Source organism: Ochlerotatus camptorhynchus, unplaced genomic scaffold (genome assembly GCF_037179485.1).
Source record: "Ochlerotatus camptorhynchus isolate MF236.1 unplaced genomic scaffold, CSIRO-AGI_Acam_v1.1 ptg000149l, whole genome shotgun sequence".
Taxonomy (NCBI): Eukaryota; Metazoa; Arthropoda; class Insecta; order Diptera; family Culicidae; genus Ochlerotatus; species Ochlerotatus camptorhynchus.
Genome location: NW_027040639.1, coordinates 1,194,381 through 1,211,924, shown reverse-complemented (window position 1 = coordinate 1,211,924; position 17,544 = coordinate 1,194,381). Strand labels below are relative to the sequence as shown.

Below are 17,544 nucleotides of genomic sequence, written 5' to 3'. Positions count from 1 at the left end.
ACTAGGAACTAAATTCAAGAACGACCTGACCGCCATCACCCGTACTAGCTCCCGATTCATCGTTGGGGGTGACCTGAATGCCCGTCATGAAGCTTGGCGGAATTACCAGCGGAACCGGAATGGATGTCTATTGTTCGACCACGCACAACATGGACTGTACACTGTGCCGTTTCCGGACGAACCAACTTTTATCTCTCCGGCGGGAAATCCGTCCACCCTGGACTTTTTCCTCTCAAACATCGTACTATCCAAGCCGGAGGCGCACAACGATCTCAGCTCCGACCACCAACTGAAGTCGGTGTCAACGTGGTTCCTGCTAGAAGCTGCCTGCGTAAAGACTACCACCATGTCAACTGGGTGCAGTACGGACGAATGGTGGACAGCAACATCGATGAAAATCCACTGCTCGACACTGTAGATGACATCGACCGGGCGTTGGAAGGACTCCAACAGGCCATATCCGTGGCTGACGAGGCGTGTGTTCGACAAGTTCCTGTGAGGGGTTTGTTGCTATTGATTTCCACACCCAATTATTGATTCGGTTAAGAAATGTTCGTAGACGCCAGTTTCAGAGGACTGGAGATCTGGGCAAAAAACGTGAAATGACCGATCTGAACAGGCAGATTGCTTCCAGAATGGACTCACTCCGAAATGAAAGTTTCGGGCGTGTTGTCCAGAATCTGGACGACCGCTCCAGACCATTTTGGAAGGTAGCCAAGGTCCTGAAAAATCATCTCAAACCCGTTCCACCTCTCAAAGTCGATAATGATGACGATCGGCTTTTAATCACCCCACAGGAGAAAGCAAATGCGATCGGCAAGCATGTCGCTTCATCGCATTTGCTTGGCTCGACTATCCAAAGTCCGCTCGAAGATCAGGTTGCGCAATGCGTTCAAAACCTAGATGCCTCCCCTTGTGTCGTGCCTCCGGCGGATATGATCACAGTACAACAGATTTGCTCAGCGCTGAAATGCACCAAGAACATGAAAGCTTCTTGAACTTGAATCTTGATCTTGAAGAGACTCAGCATGAAAGTGCAGTCTCTTCTAACCGCTATCTTCAACAGATGTTTGGAACTGCACTACTTTCCAAGCATCTGGAAAATAGCAAAAATCATACCAATCCGCAAACCCGGTAAAGATCCAACATTGTCTTCAAGCTACAGACCAATCAGCCTCCTTTCAGCGCTGAGCAAATTGTTCGAGAAACTCATTCTCAATCGTTTGCTCAAGTTTGTCGAGGAAAATAACATTCTCCTTCCGGAACAGTTTGGATTCAGAAAGGGGCACCAAGCATCAGCTAGTACGGGTGATGAATAACATCCGAAGTAACAAAGCTGTATCCAAGTCCACAGCCATGGCCTTGTTAGACGTTGAAAAGTCGTTTGACAATGTTTGGCATGACGGACTTGTGTACAAGCTTTGTAACTTCAACTTCCCATTACATCTGGTTAAAATCACCCGTAACTACACAGCAAAAAAAAATGTAATATCGATCAACGTAATTCAAGCTGATGTATGAAATAATGCTGTAATAGCAAAAAGCAGATACAATATTACATCAATGGATGTAATTTTATTCGCAAAATCGATGTACATCGTACAATGTGATATTACACAACCGATGGATTGACCTGGTTGCAGCAGTTTCGATGTAATATTCAACAACTTTTTTTGCTGTGTACCTTCAGCAAAGGTCGTTTAAGGTATCGTTGAATGGTTGTCTTTCAGACACGTTTTCCATCCCAGCAGGAGTGCGGCAAGGCAGTCTGCTGGGCCCCTTGCTTTACAGCATTTATACTTCCGACATTCCTCCCCTTGGAGACGGTTGCGTGTTCTTCCTGTTCGCAGATGATACCGCAATAGCCGTCAAAGGAAGGATGCCTCGCGAAATAACGAACAAACTTCAACGATGCCTTAGCGCCTTTGCTGATTATGCCACCACGTGGAAAATTAAAATCAATCCCTCCAAAACACAAGCGATCAATCGCCCAAACTGAAACCGGCTCCATCTTGTACTGTAATCATGGATGGCACAAGGGTTGAGTGGTCCGCCGAAGTAACCTATCTCGGGATGTTGATCGATGAAAAGCTCCTCTTCCGTTCGCATGTAGAGAAAACTGTAGTCAAGTGTTCTACCTTGGTTAGGTGTCTGTATCCGCTGATTTGCCGCAGATCCCGCCTCTCAAGGGTGAACAAACTGGCCGTCTACAAACAAATCATAGCACCTGCGATCCTCTACGCAGCTCCGGTGTGGGAATCATGTGCACAGACTCACAGGAACAAAATTCAGGTCGCTCAGAATAGTGTGCTGAGGATGGTTCTTGATCGTCCTTTCGATACTAGAATAACAAATTTACATGAAGAGGCAGGCATTGCCAAAATAGATTCCAAAATTAACGAAATTAAGACTAAATTTGCAAAAAAATGTAATTTATCAGAACATGCTTTAATAAGCAATTTGTATATAGTAAATTAGATGTATATAGTAGTTGTAGGATAGTTGTAGTTGTAAATAGTAGTTATAAGTAGTCTAATTTTTTTCATATTTAAAACAAACCAATTCCACCAAGGTGGTCATTCTTAAAACAGGCCTGATAGGACTAGGAACTGTAATTAATAATAATTGAAATTTCAAAATAACTAAGGTTGAAAAGACGCATCTGTGTCACTTGAAAAGTAATACATGTAAACCACACAAATACAAGAAATAAAGATCATCTAAAGTCTCTCCGCCAATCAGTTCAGTCCAACTTTACTGAGACTTGCTCTCCAGCATACTGATTCAGCTCTTGCAAGGTCGCCGGCTGCTGGATGTCCTAGCCAAGGTGACTGCATATAGGTGTTCTAATGTGTCAAATTCATGATTCAGCCATGTTGGATTTTTGTATGGGACAGCGACCGAGTTTGTTTACAATTTGCTCTAAAACCGCACTTTTCCCCCCCGCGACCTCCTCGCCTATATAGTGACAAAGCTGTATCACCATTTATATACCCACCATGGTCCTAGCAGCAGCTTTATAAGCCAAAGTAGCTCCTCGTTTGCCTCTGCAACTGCAAGTGCAACATATTCCGCTTCGGTCGAAGACAAGGTTGCACATTCTTGCGTCCGGGCTTTCCAACTACTTGTTTCTTCGCCAAGCTTGAACAGAAATCCTGAATTGGACTTCCTATCCACGTGATCGCCTGATCAATCAGCATCAGCGTAGCCTTCCAGACTACCACTTCCGCCTAGTTTCAACTTCAGTCCAGCGATGCCCTTCAAATATTGCAATGCTCGTTTCCGTCCAGTCGTTATCGGTAGGTTTGCTGACTCTCCAAGAATGGATGCCATAATTGCCAGATCAAGCGACGTAGAGCAAAACACCCACCAAACTCTGATACTTCTCGGTGGTGGCCAACAAATTCTCCTCCTTTTGCTCTGCAGTGACGTATTCCGATTCCATTGGTGGAAACTAACGATTTTAAATTGGCTCTCTCCTTGATTAGCCTATTGGTTCCAAGCAAATCGATTAACGTACCCCGTTCTAGTCAAAATTCTAGTACTACACTATGTTTGTTTTGATTCGCTATGAAAGTTTGACAGATAAAATGAGGGGTTCGTGGATTTTCCTATGTTTCGAGGGGTGCATCGATTAGCTTGGGACCGAAGAGAGTTGCAGAGCTGAGCCAAAAAGTTGTGCACGTTTCTTCGGGACCTTCTGGTCTTAAAGTTACCTCTACGGAACTACTTCAGTCTAATCGCCCATTTTGGGCCTATCGAGCAGACAACAAATAAATCCATGATTTCAGAGTTAACAAGTCAATTATGCGTTTGGTACGATACTTTAGTTAACAAACTACCGAACGAAGTCAATGAGAACGCGTGATATTAAGGTTTTCACCCACTATTTTCAAAAACAAAAGAAGCGCTCCAACCGAATAAATTTTTATCTTCATCCGATAGGCCGAAGTGAATTCATTGGCGTTTCAATGCGTTAGGCCGAGTCTAGAATCCGTAGACCGAGTTTGGCGTCAAGAAGCAGTGTTAGACTTTTGACAATATCTCAACGATTGGTTTCTCTTTATCGAATCTTACGGTACGTGCGGAAAGGTAAATAAATTAGGAAGCCATCAGTAATAATAACATTCCGTTTGGTGCTAAACTGCGCTAGATTAAGGCTAAGTGCGGGTTGTGCTTGATAGGCCGGAAATGGGGTAGTTAACCCTACGTGTCTCCAGTTTGTTGCCTTGGGCCCCTTATCATTTTCAAGAACTAACTACTAAATTGACCTGAAAAAGAACTGGCATCACTGATAAGTTAGAAATGTGGCGGCTTGCTTAACGCTTCAGTGGCGACACCATGACAAATGCTAGTACATTCCCAACTAAAACCTTATTTGCGAAGAATGTAATTATGAGTGTTATGTCTATTTGTCTGTGGTAGTACCATATTACTAGCATTTGGCCCACTAAGGCCTGTACTTGAAAAAAATGCACCAGACAAAAGTGTTCGCCAAAAATTTATTTTAAGTAGGATTTTCTTGAAACTTTCAGGGAATGAACTAATACATATGGATTATGTTTCGTTTCGGCATAATTACTTTATTCAATTTCCTTTCCCTCGCTGAAAGCCCGCACCTTTCCCTTAAGACCCCTCATTACATTTTGTGCAATGATGGAACCGACCTTTTTGGTCACTTTCATCCATTCTTTCTTCAACTCCAGCTCGTTCTTAAACACCTTGGACGATTTTCGAACTTTGGCCTTCATTATGGCCCAAAATCTTTCCACCGGACGAATCTTTGGTGAATTTGGGGGGTTGGCGGATTTTTGGTACAAAAACAAAGTTATTGTCTCTGTACCAATCGAACGTCGATCGCCCGTAATGGCATGATGCCAGGTCCGGTCAAAATAATGTCTCGCCTCCGTGGGACCGCAGGAAGGGCAACAGACGCTTCTGGAGGCACTAGGTGCGGTAAATTTCGCTGTTGATGGTACCCATTGTGATGTACGGTTTACTCTGCCATATGTTTACATATGGCCTGCCAGAGCAAGTATTTTTTGGCGAATTTGTCCACTTTCTTTTTCTATATGTCTTCCGGAACATCAAACCGTGATTTGGCAAGGTAGAACTCCAGCCCCGGTATCTGCTTTGCGTCTGCCTTGATGTAGGTTTCGTCATCCATAACCACACACATCGGTTTCGTTAACCACTCTCGATACAGCTTCCTTACGCGGGATTTGGCCGCCGTGTTTTGTTGATCACGCCGGTTCGGTGCCTTCCGGACCTTGAATACACGAAGCCCAGCTCGTTTCTTGGTTTGCTGAACGAACCAGGCGGAACACTTTGCCTTCAGAGCCGCGTCCCGAATCGAAAGGTTCGGATTACGCTTGAAATAATCCAACACCTTCCGGGCCTTCACAGGGTCAGCTGTCTTCGATTTTCTTCCACTTCCAGGCCGCCACTCGGTCGTCTGGGACTCCTTAAACGATTTTACCACCCGAGACACAGTTGTATGGGTGATTCCCAGTTGTTTTCCGATCCATCTCATGGTCGCAGTCGGATTTTCCATGACGGCGCGCAAAATTCTCCGGCGATTTTCTTCTTGTTTCGATGACATCTCAATAACCACTGAACCGATTGCTATGAAATTTTGCACATGTAAACAATTCACTCCAAACTGGTTATACCCAGATTTTCATCAATTTTTACCCACGGATAAAAAGTTACACACGGATAAAAATTGTGCTTTTTTTTCGAGTACAAGCCTTATGAGCCTTCACCTATTTTGCTGGAAATGTATACAGGTGCTTTTAAAAATACGAATAGAGGTAATCTACATGAAAGCATGAATCTTACTGGAGTTGGACTCGCTTCGGGACATAGAAAAAAAACCCTTTTAACTAGAAGATCGTCACTCATTCAACGTGTTGTTGTTGTTGTACTAGGCACCAACGTATTTCTCGAATGTGATTCGTCTTATCACGACCAGTACAACACATATCCATCCAATCATTGTCAGTCATCTCCCGCTATTTGCCTGTCAATATGCTGTCAACTGAATAGAGATTGAGTTTTGGAAAAACACCATTCGCACTCACCTAGATGGGCTCTTACGTACATTTTTTTTTATCTTGATGATTCGTTCATTCAAATGGTAGGTACGCGCAAAATTCCAGTGAAGTGCGCGAAAGGCTTATCCAACGAGGCTTATCATGCTTGTGATGAACGATCCACATTGCTTTGTTTGAATTCATGTGACATGTGTTCTGGTTTGGTCGTCAAATAATCGTTCCGGTCACTTGAGGTCCCAAGTCCAATCAGCCACAGCCTAGGCCACACAGCATGATTCAGATTCAGAGACCAAATATTGTTTTCCTTAAAACTCTTTTTCGAAGTTAATCTCAAATTGTAGAACTACTCACTGAGAAAATCCAAGATTCTAGATAATAAATTAACAAAGCGGTGCCATACAAACTTATCGCTGTAACGTACACATAGGGGACTAGTAGGTACTCTAGAGCGCGCTTTGAGTCACCACTGACTCACTAAATACTTATTATCATCGCCAAAACAAATGTGTTGGCGCGAGAGCATTTGACTGTGATATACGGCGTACCAGAGGCAGTCGGTCTTTCAGTATACGACCAACCGCGAAACGGGTGCGACATTTGAGTTCCTTCGCGCTAACAGCAGGTGCCTATCGATAAATCGTTTTTTTTCCCTTAAATTTTCTACGGTAGCTTCCCACTACTGGAAGTACGACAGCGATAAGACTGTTCGATCGTCTCCTGGAGATTGAAGATCTTCGGATGTAGGGGGTCTGCTCGACGTTCGATTGTTGTTACACATGGGCAAATAGGCTACTGCGCTTAAGTTCCGGCCGCGGGCAAGAAAGTGCTTCGATTCCAACATTTCAAGTATCGACGGGATCGATTGTGCAAACCCATGATAGAGGCCCAGGGCTGCTTATCGTCGTTCCAATGAAGGCGCGAGGGGGGTTTGGAATGGAACGTTATCAGTGCTAGTGTCGTGTATGTTTTCTTCCATTTCTTCGTTGCAGCCTCGAGTTTGGGGTTGATGTGTGTTGTGCTTTAGTTGGTGCTCTTGTTTTACGCGAAAATGACGCTAGTGACGGTACGAGTGATTACAAGCCGATAACGGGACACCGATGATGGATTAGTTTAATTGGAAAAGTGCAACCAATACGAAAGGTCGGAAGTGGAAATGTATGTTCTAGAACATTTGGCGGTGATTGCAGGACGCGGTTTTTGATTGGATGCGAATCGTATGCATAACATCCTGTTCGTCACATCTGGAGCGTCACAGTCCATGAATTGGAATCGCCCGGAGATCGGTTCTCCTAGAATCTATAAAGAACACGTAGTGATAACGGATGAGTCAAAACGGATGCTGCAAATGCAACGCAAAACATGCGACTCACTTTAGTGCGTGAGACCTAGAGACATCCTAAGTTGTCACTCATTTATCAGCACTAGCGTGCACAGGAATCTTGTTAAGGAGGGGCAATTTTTTATATGGTGCATTTAATCTGGCGATGGGGAGTACTCCAAAGTATGTGGTGGTCCACCTCCCACTATTTCCCTACTGTTCAATTTAGCTAATTTTATTTATTTTTTGCTCCGGTGGTTCATCCTCTTTAACGCAAACTGCTTTGAAGCATCCAATGCAAATTTGCAATATAATCCCATCGACGATGTCGATGATGATCGGTTCGTCAAATGGTTGCGAGATTAGGGCTTTAACCGAAATTATATATTTGCTGCAATGTTGTTGCCTTGGTGGTTGGATTCATCTGAAGTCACGTCAGATGGTAGTGATAGCACCGACAAACCGACATGAATGACCAATTAGAATCGCATTCTCCTTTCGCATGCACACTGCGTCGACAAGTACAAGGTTCAAACAGTGCGCATAGCAGTGAACAAACAGTATATTGCTCTTGATCAATCCAATCTTGATCGGTGGTGTTGAGTACTTGGCACTGATGAAGTCTTCAAAAAGTAGATGAAATACGCGTATCTGTCAAAAGATAAGCAATTATATCGGAATTAAAAGGAAATAAACCAACACACTCAAAGCTCTTCATAAAAGTATATGGTTGTTTTTGTCCTTGCACTTGGCTTGTACTCCAGCAGTGCTGCCAGCCATTGTGCTGGCACCGTCAAAACATACTGCCATCTCCTGCTCCCAAGAAATCTGCATCGCTGTCAGAACCTCAGCAATGGTATTGAAGATGGTCGTCGCACCTGTTTTCAACACCCGTCTCACACCCACGAATGTTTCCGTCGGCCGATCATTATCAATATACGGGAAATGGATGTAATGTCGGTCTAAATGCCCCTAATTTGGGCCCATAGATAAATTCAGCAATCGACAAAATTTTCAATAGCGACCAAAAATATCCATTAGTACCGTCCGTTGTGACGGGTAAAGCAGGTGCATAAGAATGCCTATCAATGGTTGTTGGGTTCTGCCCTGACCGGCGGTTTGCGATCTCTGTGCACCTGAACTCCGATTCTTATCTCCACGCGGTGCCCGGTGGGGTTGCTGGCGGTGATATTTGCCGTCAGTAATGCGAACAAGAACGGGGGATCATCGTTGTCACCAATGCACTATTGTTAATAAATCGGTAGTGCCCGTGATGACGATGACAGAGCAAAAAGGTTATAGCCAACTCTAAGTAGCCTGTGATTATCGCTACCTGGGGATGCTAACCGGCTGGGTCTGGTTACGACTTGGCCGTCCTGAATGAACTTTTTTCCTCCTCCTCAAGGTGGTTCGTTTAAAAGGACGTTAATAAATGGACGCATTCATCTAGATAAAATTAATAAATAGCAGTCTTATACCCACTTTTCAATTAGGGAATCCAAAAGCATCTTCAACCTTTGTACAGTTGCGAAAAAGTCCATCCTCAGAATATCGTGAAGTTCTTTTCGAAATTTTTAGAACTCAATGAGCTCTTTTGAAATTATTCTTTTATTATAATTTGAATTTTTTGAACTCCTCTTGACTTTTACTCAGAAAATTTTGGAACTAAAATTCCCTTAGAGTTTCAGAAGAATTTCCTCAGTATTGTCCAGAAATTATTCTCAGAATGAACTAGAAATTGTCGGTACTCCGTTGAAATTTTTCTCAAAATCCTTTTGGAATTTTACTCAAAATCTATTTTTTCTCGGTATTCTTTTTGGAATTATCTTGGAACTATCTGGAGGATTCACTAGAAATTATTCGCAGAATTTTCTTGGAATACTCCCCAGAAATCCTTTGGAACTGTCCTCAGAATTAAATATCCTTAAGGTTTTTCTCTGATTTTTTTAGAACTCTCCTAAGAGCTCTTTTGAAATTCTTTTCAGAAGTCCATTGGAATTATATTTAGAACTCTTCATGTTTTTTTTCTCAAAACACCTTAAAACTGAAATTCGCTTAGAGTTTCAGAAATTTTTCCCGGAATGAGCTTGAGATCATCCTCGGAATTCGCTTTAAATTTTGAGTAAAATCCCTTTGGAATTTCACTCCAAATTTGATTTTCCGGTATTCTTTTCGAAATTATCTTGGAACTATCTGCAGGTTGCACTACCAATTATCCGCAGAATTTTCTTTGAACTCTGACCAGAAATATTTTAGAACTGTCCTATGAATTCAATATCCTTGAGGTTCTTCTCGGAATATTTTAGATCTTTTTTTCTCAGAACACCTTGGAACAGAAATTCCCCTAAAGTTTCAGAAGAATTTCCTCTGTATTCTCCAGAAATTCTTTCCGAAATGAGCTTGAAATTATCCTCGGAATTTTCTTGAATTTTTCCCCAACATACCTTTGTAATTTCATTCAAAATTTGATTCTCTCGGTATTCTTTTCGAAATTAACTTGGAACTATCTGCAAGATTCACTAGAAATCATTCGCAGAATTTTCATGGAATCATCCCCAGAAATCTTTTCTTTTGGAACAATCCTCAGAATTTAATACCCTTGAAGTTCTTATCGGAAGTAAAGTGTAATTTGTCCGTCCATCCACCAAAACGTTGTAGTTTTTCTATCAGAAATGTTCAATAAAGCTTGCCCCTCCATTCACCAGAACTGTGTAATTTTTACATCAGGAATTTTCAATTCAGCTTGACCCTCCATGCACCAGATTGTTGCAAATCTTACACCAGAAATTTTAAATACAAACTCACCTCCAGAAAATTTTACACCTGAAAATTTCAATTGATCAGAATGATGCAAATTGTCCACCGTTAATGTTCAATAAAAATCTTCTGAATGGTGCAGATTTCCTTTTTTTTCATTTTCCACCAGTAATTTCCAATATAGCTTGCTTCTCCTATCATCAGAATGTTGCAGGTTTTCCACCAAATAAAGCTTGCCCCTATTTTCAGATTTTTTATCATAAATTTTCAGTAAAGCAGCTTCCCTACAATCATCAGAATGGTGCAAATTTTACACCAGATATTTTCAAAATAGCTTAATTTTAAATAAAGCTTGTGCCTTCATTTACCAGACCAGTGCAAGTTTTCCACCAGAAATTTTCAGTTCATTTAATTTATCAGAGCGATGTAAATTTTGCACCAGAATTTTTCAATAAATCAAGCTCCTCCATTCATCAAAATGGTGCACCAAAAATTGTCAGTGATGTTTGTTTCACCATGCACCTTTGTGGGTCAATTTTCAGGCTTTACCTTTTCATGCACCATAATGGTGGAAATTTTCAACCATAAATTTTCAATGAAGCTTACATTCATCAGAACGATGCAAATTATGCACCAGAAAAATGAATAAACCTTGCTTCTACATTTACCATAGTGTAGCGAACTTTCCACCAGAAATTTTCAGTTAAATGTGCAGCTCCAGATTTTTAGCGTGATTCAATTATTTAATTATGATTAGTCATGCATTTTGATTAGTCTCTCCATGTTATTCAATTTGATTAGCCCCTCCATGCACCACCTTGATGATATTTTTACACCAGAAATATTCAATAAAAAGCTTTTTCTTTCATTTACCACCACGAAGTTAAATTTTTTCAACCTTAAATTTGCCCGCTTGTTTTAATTCTCCATGAGCCACCTTTGAAAAAAAAAATTACACCTGAACTTTTTGGTATGCACCGGTGACATTTTTTGACCAAAAAATTTCATTGAAGTTTGTCCCTTCATGCCCTTTTTGTTAAGCCGTTGTGCATGTCATCAGAAATGGTACGCCCTTTGCTAAGCCTTTTCGCAACGTCAGATAAATCCGATAAATTCAAAACAAAATTTGTACTCATCGGCCCTGCCTCACGCAGTATAGGGCCTAGCTTTGGTTTGAAATTTTTCAAACATCGGCCCTTTTACGTCACTAATCTTATCAATGAAATGAAATAAATGAATGGTTGGCCGCTTTAGCGTGCGGGCCTATTAATGAATCGAAAAATTTCGTTGATCGGCCGTTTCGAAAATCGAGTTATTTTCAATGATTTTTCTCGATTATGCAGAACTTTCCTACACGATTAGTAGCTATCGAGCGGTGCTAAAGAATGGTATCAAAACACGATTTGTTTACGTTTTGGACAAAGGCCCATATCAAATGTTACTCGAGATGTCCCCTTTCACCTTAAGGCAGCGTTGCCAGATATACCGATTTATCGGTATTTATACCGATTTCCAAACTAGATACCAATATACAGATAAGAATACTGATTTTTAAAAATTTCATACCGATCTATACCGTTTTTTTAATAATCAAAATTATTATTGCCTGCCCGCGCTCGAATTTCGGAGAAAATTTTTGTGAGAGACTTGAATACCTCATATTTTTTTAGCCTTCAAAATTCTAAACAATTATCTTTAAAGATGCCTTATCATTGATACTCTTCGGCTAATGTTTGCATTTCCTAACCGTTTTTGGCTACCCATCAATCGAGAAATAGTCGATGGCTCTTTCCGGTAATTCCTAGACAATCGAGAAATATTTTTTAAACATTATTTAACTTCCGAAAGCTTCTATTCATTCCTCAACTTCCTGAAGTTTTGTCCAACTTTCCCTGGAATATTCTTCCACCTTACCTTGGAAGCTTCTTCAGCCTTTGCTCGAATGATTCTTTCATCTTCTCCCGGAGCATCGAGGATGCTATCAGATTTTTATTGCGGATCCACACTAGCTGCAAGCACATTCAAGAAGTTCTGAAACTTCAGAAAAGTCTAAGATGTGATAAATTAAAGGCAGTTTCATTAACTTCTGTTAATATTCAAAAACCCGGAAATTTCAGAAAAGTCCTGCGAATTTCAGTGAATTTAAGGAAAAATCATAAATATTTTGGAAACTTCACAAGTCCAAAGAACTTCAGGGAAATTTAATGGTTTCCAAGAACTTTAGTGAAGCTCAGAGAACATCAGGACAGATCAATTAATTTCAATGAAATTGTTGAAATTATAAAGGAGTTCCGAGAAACTCAGGTAACTTCCGAAAACTTCAGTAATGTTCATGCAAATTTAGGAAACGTTTAGTTACATGAAAATTAGATCATTGTGAGAACATTTCATGGGAAGTGCTTTTTAATGGCAGTGTCGATAAGTTCTAAAAATTAAATAATCGGGAAGATCAGAGAACTTCAATGTTGATGTTACAATAAATTCAAGATTTAGGTTAGCGACTGAAAGTCAATTTTTATTTGTTATATGCGACAGTTAGAAGATACTGAGAGGTTAGCACATATCATCGGCAAGAGACGTGCGTGTGAGAAAATTTTGCGAAAAAATCTAAGGGCACCGGTGGGATTCGAACCCACAATTCCCATTCAGTACACGGGTGCATTGCCAATTATACAACGGTGGACCTATGGTCTACGGTTGTATTTGGCTAATGACATATGAGTTTCGAATCCGTTTCCCTCCCTTAGTCTTTTTGCGCAAGCGTTCTCAATACACAACAATCGTCTATTACCGACGATATGTGCTTGTACCGCATCCACTCAGTATCGGTCGATGTGTGATGTAGAACAGAGACGAGTTGTGTTTGTTCACATCGACCGATACTGAGTGGTTGCGGTACAAGCACATATCGTCGGTAATAGACGATTGTTGTGTATTGAGAACGCTTGCGCAAAAAGACTAAGGGAGGGAAACGGATTCGAAACTCATATGTCATTAGCCAAATACAACCGTAGACCATAGGTCCACCGTTGTATAATTGGCAATGCACCCGTGTACTGAATGGGAATTGTGGGTTCGAATCCCACCGGTGCCCTTAGATTTTTTCGCAAAATTTTCTCACACGCACGTCTCTTGCCGATGATATGTGCTAACCTCTCAGTATCTTCTAACTGTCGCATATAATAAATTCAAGAAAATTGTGAGAGCACTTATGAGATTTCGTAATCTTTTTTTTTTTTTTTTTCCTTTGATTTGTTTTTTTCGTCGATCTTGTTTTCCGTGCTGAGCACCAATGCTACCGACGTGCCAGGAAGGCAGCTCCCACACCTGGACCCTACCTATCGACCCATCAACTCATGAACCGGGAACCAACGGCTTTACTTCCCATCCGAAGGAAGGCGTGATCAGAGATGTTATGCCTCAGAACATCCCGGCGGCGCCGACTGGGATTGAATCCAGGCCTGCTGGGGTGAGAGGTAATCACGCTTACCACTACACCACCGGCGCCGTTATTTCGTAATCTTCAAGCGTTAGCGTTGTTATGATATACTTCGTAGATTGGATACTAACGACACTCACGTCTCTTCTGAAATTCTCAGTTAGACTACTTTCAGGAATAATGCTGAGGAGTAAACATTGGTTCCAATCTAAACAAGAGTAACAGAAGCATGACTGTCGCTATTTCTGGCCACGCCCATCTTTACCATAACTAGGGATAGGGAAGGACATGTTGATGTAGTACTTACTTAACGAGAGGCCACCGACTTAGCGACACCCTCATAAGTGCTACGGAGTTGGAGGGTTGGGTAGGGTATTCGGTTAGGATTCACCTCAAGTTGGCGATGCAACCAAAAGTATGTATTGTTTATTTGTTGTTTATTTAATCTCTCGATAACCGGCTATCGAAAGAACATATTTATTTTGTTTAGTGATAATGAAATTTAAGAGTCATGACGGAGAGCTTGGGATTAAACCCATGATTTTCTGCTCAGAAAGTAAAAACGATCCCTCCAGGGTCATCGAGCATCTCAGAACCATAACGCTTCGCGACAATACAGGACTACGCCTTCCTTGCTATGCAGATAGTTTCCGAGGTTAATGTTCAATATCAAATATACAAATGATGGTGGCGATTTATTGTGCTGTGGAAGAGCTTGGGATTAAATCCATGATTGTCTGCTCAGTAAGCAAAATCGATCCCTCGAGGGTCATCGAGCATCTTATAATCCACAACGCTTCGCGTCAAAGTACGAATATATGGATAAACTATCTGTTATTGAATAACTATTATTTACGATAATTACATGAAATAAATAAAATATAAACTACAAACAAAACGTGACTGCTAAATTTGTTATTGTTATTGTTATTGCTCAGTTCACACCCTGGCAGGCTACTGCCTACCGATCTGCACTTAAGCCAGGCATGAACCTACGGAAATTTAGTCGTGGCCTATGCTAGACCGTATAGCATAACGACTTTCCTTTCACTAGCAGGCTTTTTGGTCCCACTAGCGTCAGATTAGGGGATAGTAAGAGATTAAAAGAATAAAGAAGAGAGGTAGAGGATGTTGTTGTTTGGCTGAAAAAAAAAAATAAATAAAAAAAAAATAAAAATAAAAAATAAACACGTTGGCTTGTTGTGCAACATCAAGTTTGTTCGCTTTCATTCCATTCCAAGGGGCAACGTCCATCGTCGGCGTACTCAAATATCTGGGAACATCCAGAGGTGCACAGGGCCAACGTGAAAGACTTCCATTCTGGGCAGCTGCTTGACCTGGGCCCAAGTCAAATTCCTATCGGCTTGCTTAATTTACTTGTTGACGCTCCGCTGCCTTAGTATTTGCCTTTGCTGCGATGTTCTGGCGGATTTAATTCATAATCAAACGCTTGCCTGCAGACTTCGTTTCTATTGCTAACGGCTTCTGATGACATGTACATCTGAGATCCATTTGTGAGGCCACCAGCCACAAGTTATATACCGCAGGCAGCGGTTGATGAGACCTGCAGCTTTTGAGTGTTCTCCACTGGTGCTGCTCAGATTCCACGTTTTGATCGAAGTTTCGAATTTTGGTACGTTGACCAATCTGATTTGATGTCCGCTTTTGTGTAAATGTCATATTATCACCGACCTTATTACCATCACCTTGGTGTGTGACATCAGGTGTACGCTCCTCTGTGTTTTCGTTACCAATGCAGTTAATTTGACACGTTTGTTGCATTCCCGGATGTCTCAATATTATTCTTGCTGAACCACCGTCAAACCCACTATTCAGAGGCAGCGAGCCACCTTAACACCTGAAATTATACAAAAACAAATCAAACATTAGCACCAACCCCCCCCCCCCCCCCCCCTTCCTCGATTGCAACAGCTCCAAGCCATGCAACAGGATCATTTCGTGCCCCATGACAACTTGATCCAGTTGCTTCCAGGTTCATTGTTTTGGCGCCAGCCGGGAGAGACTTGGTCCTGTACCAAATGCTTTCCTTGTCTCCATTCCGCTCAGCTACTCGCAATTGATTGTGATATAGTGGGCGGAATATTACAATGTGAGACAATTCAATGCAGACGTCTTCCAAATTTGGCCGATCGTCAGGTAATCAGTGGGTTACCACCTGGCACCTCTTAGCAAGCACTATGCTACGAAGCGGACCGGAAGTTTCAATGAACAACCTCCCCCATTTCTTAATCTTCAAGAAAGTCCAAAAACCTTCTAAGGTGATTAGAGATATTCCGGTAGTCTTATTATAATCAGGGAAGTTCCGAGCGCTTCGAGGATGCCCAGAGGACTTCAAAAAAGCTCCTAATTTCAGGAAAATTACAAGCACTTTTAAGGAATTTCGAGGAAGTATGGAATATTCCACTCCTGCATTTCAGGAATGTCCCGAAAACTTCAGGAAAATTTCAGAGCTTCAGGGATGTTTTTTAATATCAGGAAAATTTTCTGGATCATTAGAACATCCCCCAGGAATCTCTTTCATTCGGAATTATGTCCTTGTTTCTTTCGAATGTTCCGTAAGCGCTCTGGCTTCCGAATTTCTTCAGATGTTTCTTCCAATCTACCTTAGGAAGTTTCTGCCAGCGTCTCCAGGAAGTTCCTTTCGTCTTCTCCAGGAAGTTCAATTAATTCTCCCAGAAATTTCTTTCGTCTTCTTCTGGAAGTTTGACCATAAGCCAAAGTTTTGTTTTGTTCGACTTCTATTGATGTATTTCTGAGCTTCTTCTGGCTTTCCCTGGAAATGGCTACTTCTGGAAATTTACTTCCGGTTTCCGAAACTTTTCTGGCTTCCTTTGGATGTGACATCCGATCTTTTTTTCGCCACAAGTTTCTCAATTCGTGTCTTGGAAGTTTCCCGGAGGTTTTTCCAACTTTTCTCGCACTTCATCCAGGAGAGCTTCTTTCGTCTTTCTCTGGATATTTTTTCAGCTCCATTCAGAAGCTAATTCAAACATTCCCCGGTGTTTTCTTCCGGAATTTTCTGATCATAGTTCAAAAGCCAAAATGTTGCTTTGGTTAACAGCTTTCTCAGTCTTAAAACACTGCAACGACTACGATGTAATGTGCCCGACATTTCAGCCATAGGTTGTGGTTTTTTTCATGGGAAAATATTGTTTGTCGTTATTGTCAATAGTTTAGTCGTTGTTGTGGCTGATTTAGCATATTTTGGTTTCATTTAATGATATTTAATTGAAAAAAAAAACTACTTGGTCAGAATTTTAATCACCACTTGAGGACAATAATTAAAAAAAAAAAAAAAAAGTGTTTTAAGGCTGAGAAATCCATCAAATAAAGCAATTCCCAGTCGTCAACATCGTTAAAGTTTTCGCTTTCAAAAACGGCAATAATATAAAACTAAATAAATAGTAAATACCGATAAATACCGACTTTTTAATACCTTTGATACCGATAAGCTTTAAAACAATCTGGCAACGCTGCCTTAAGGTGTTTCCTTTTGCCTACACTCAAAAAATTCCACATGTCATCATCATGTGTCTCACACTTAATTTTGCGCATATTGTGAAACACATCCATTTCATGTGTGAATCTTATGCTATGAACCATGCCTGAACACTATGGATTTGAATTGTGACACACTTGGATTCTATGTGCCTCATATGGTGATATCAATAGCTTTGCACACCATAGTTCAATATTCTACTTTATCGAATTCTACTTTACCGACTCTAAAAATGAATCGACAAATATATAAACAAAACTGCCAGAGGCCAGAGCTTTCACATATATTTTTAATGGGTCTGATTTGGGATTCGATCATGGACTGTAGGGGTATGCTGCTGCCGGAGTCTTCGTTCGATCTCACTGTGCCATGGTTGTTCTCATATATGAGGCAGGTTGATAGGATAAAGTCACAACTCTTGTTATCGATGTTTACCTTTCTGAGCAAGCAATTC

General features: G+C 41.2%; 1 protein-coding gene across 1 annotated transcript in view; it reads left to right on the top strand.

Annotated features, from left to right (window-relative positions):
- The first annotated feature begins 6,657 nt into the window (after positions 1 to 6,657).
- LOC135701065 (phosphatidylinositol phosphatase PTPRQ-like) overlaps positions 6,658 to 17,544 on the top strand; it is a 68,362-nt gene continuing 57,475 nt past the window's right edge. Inside the window, exon 1 of the mRNA XM_065221772.1 lies at positions 6,658 to 6,678. The gene's annotated coding sequence lies outside the window, so the exon portion shown is untranslated. The remainder of the gene's footprint in view (positions 6,679 to 17,544) is intronic.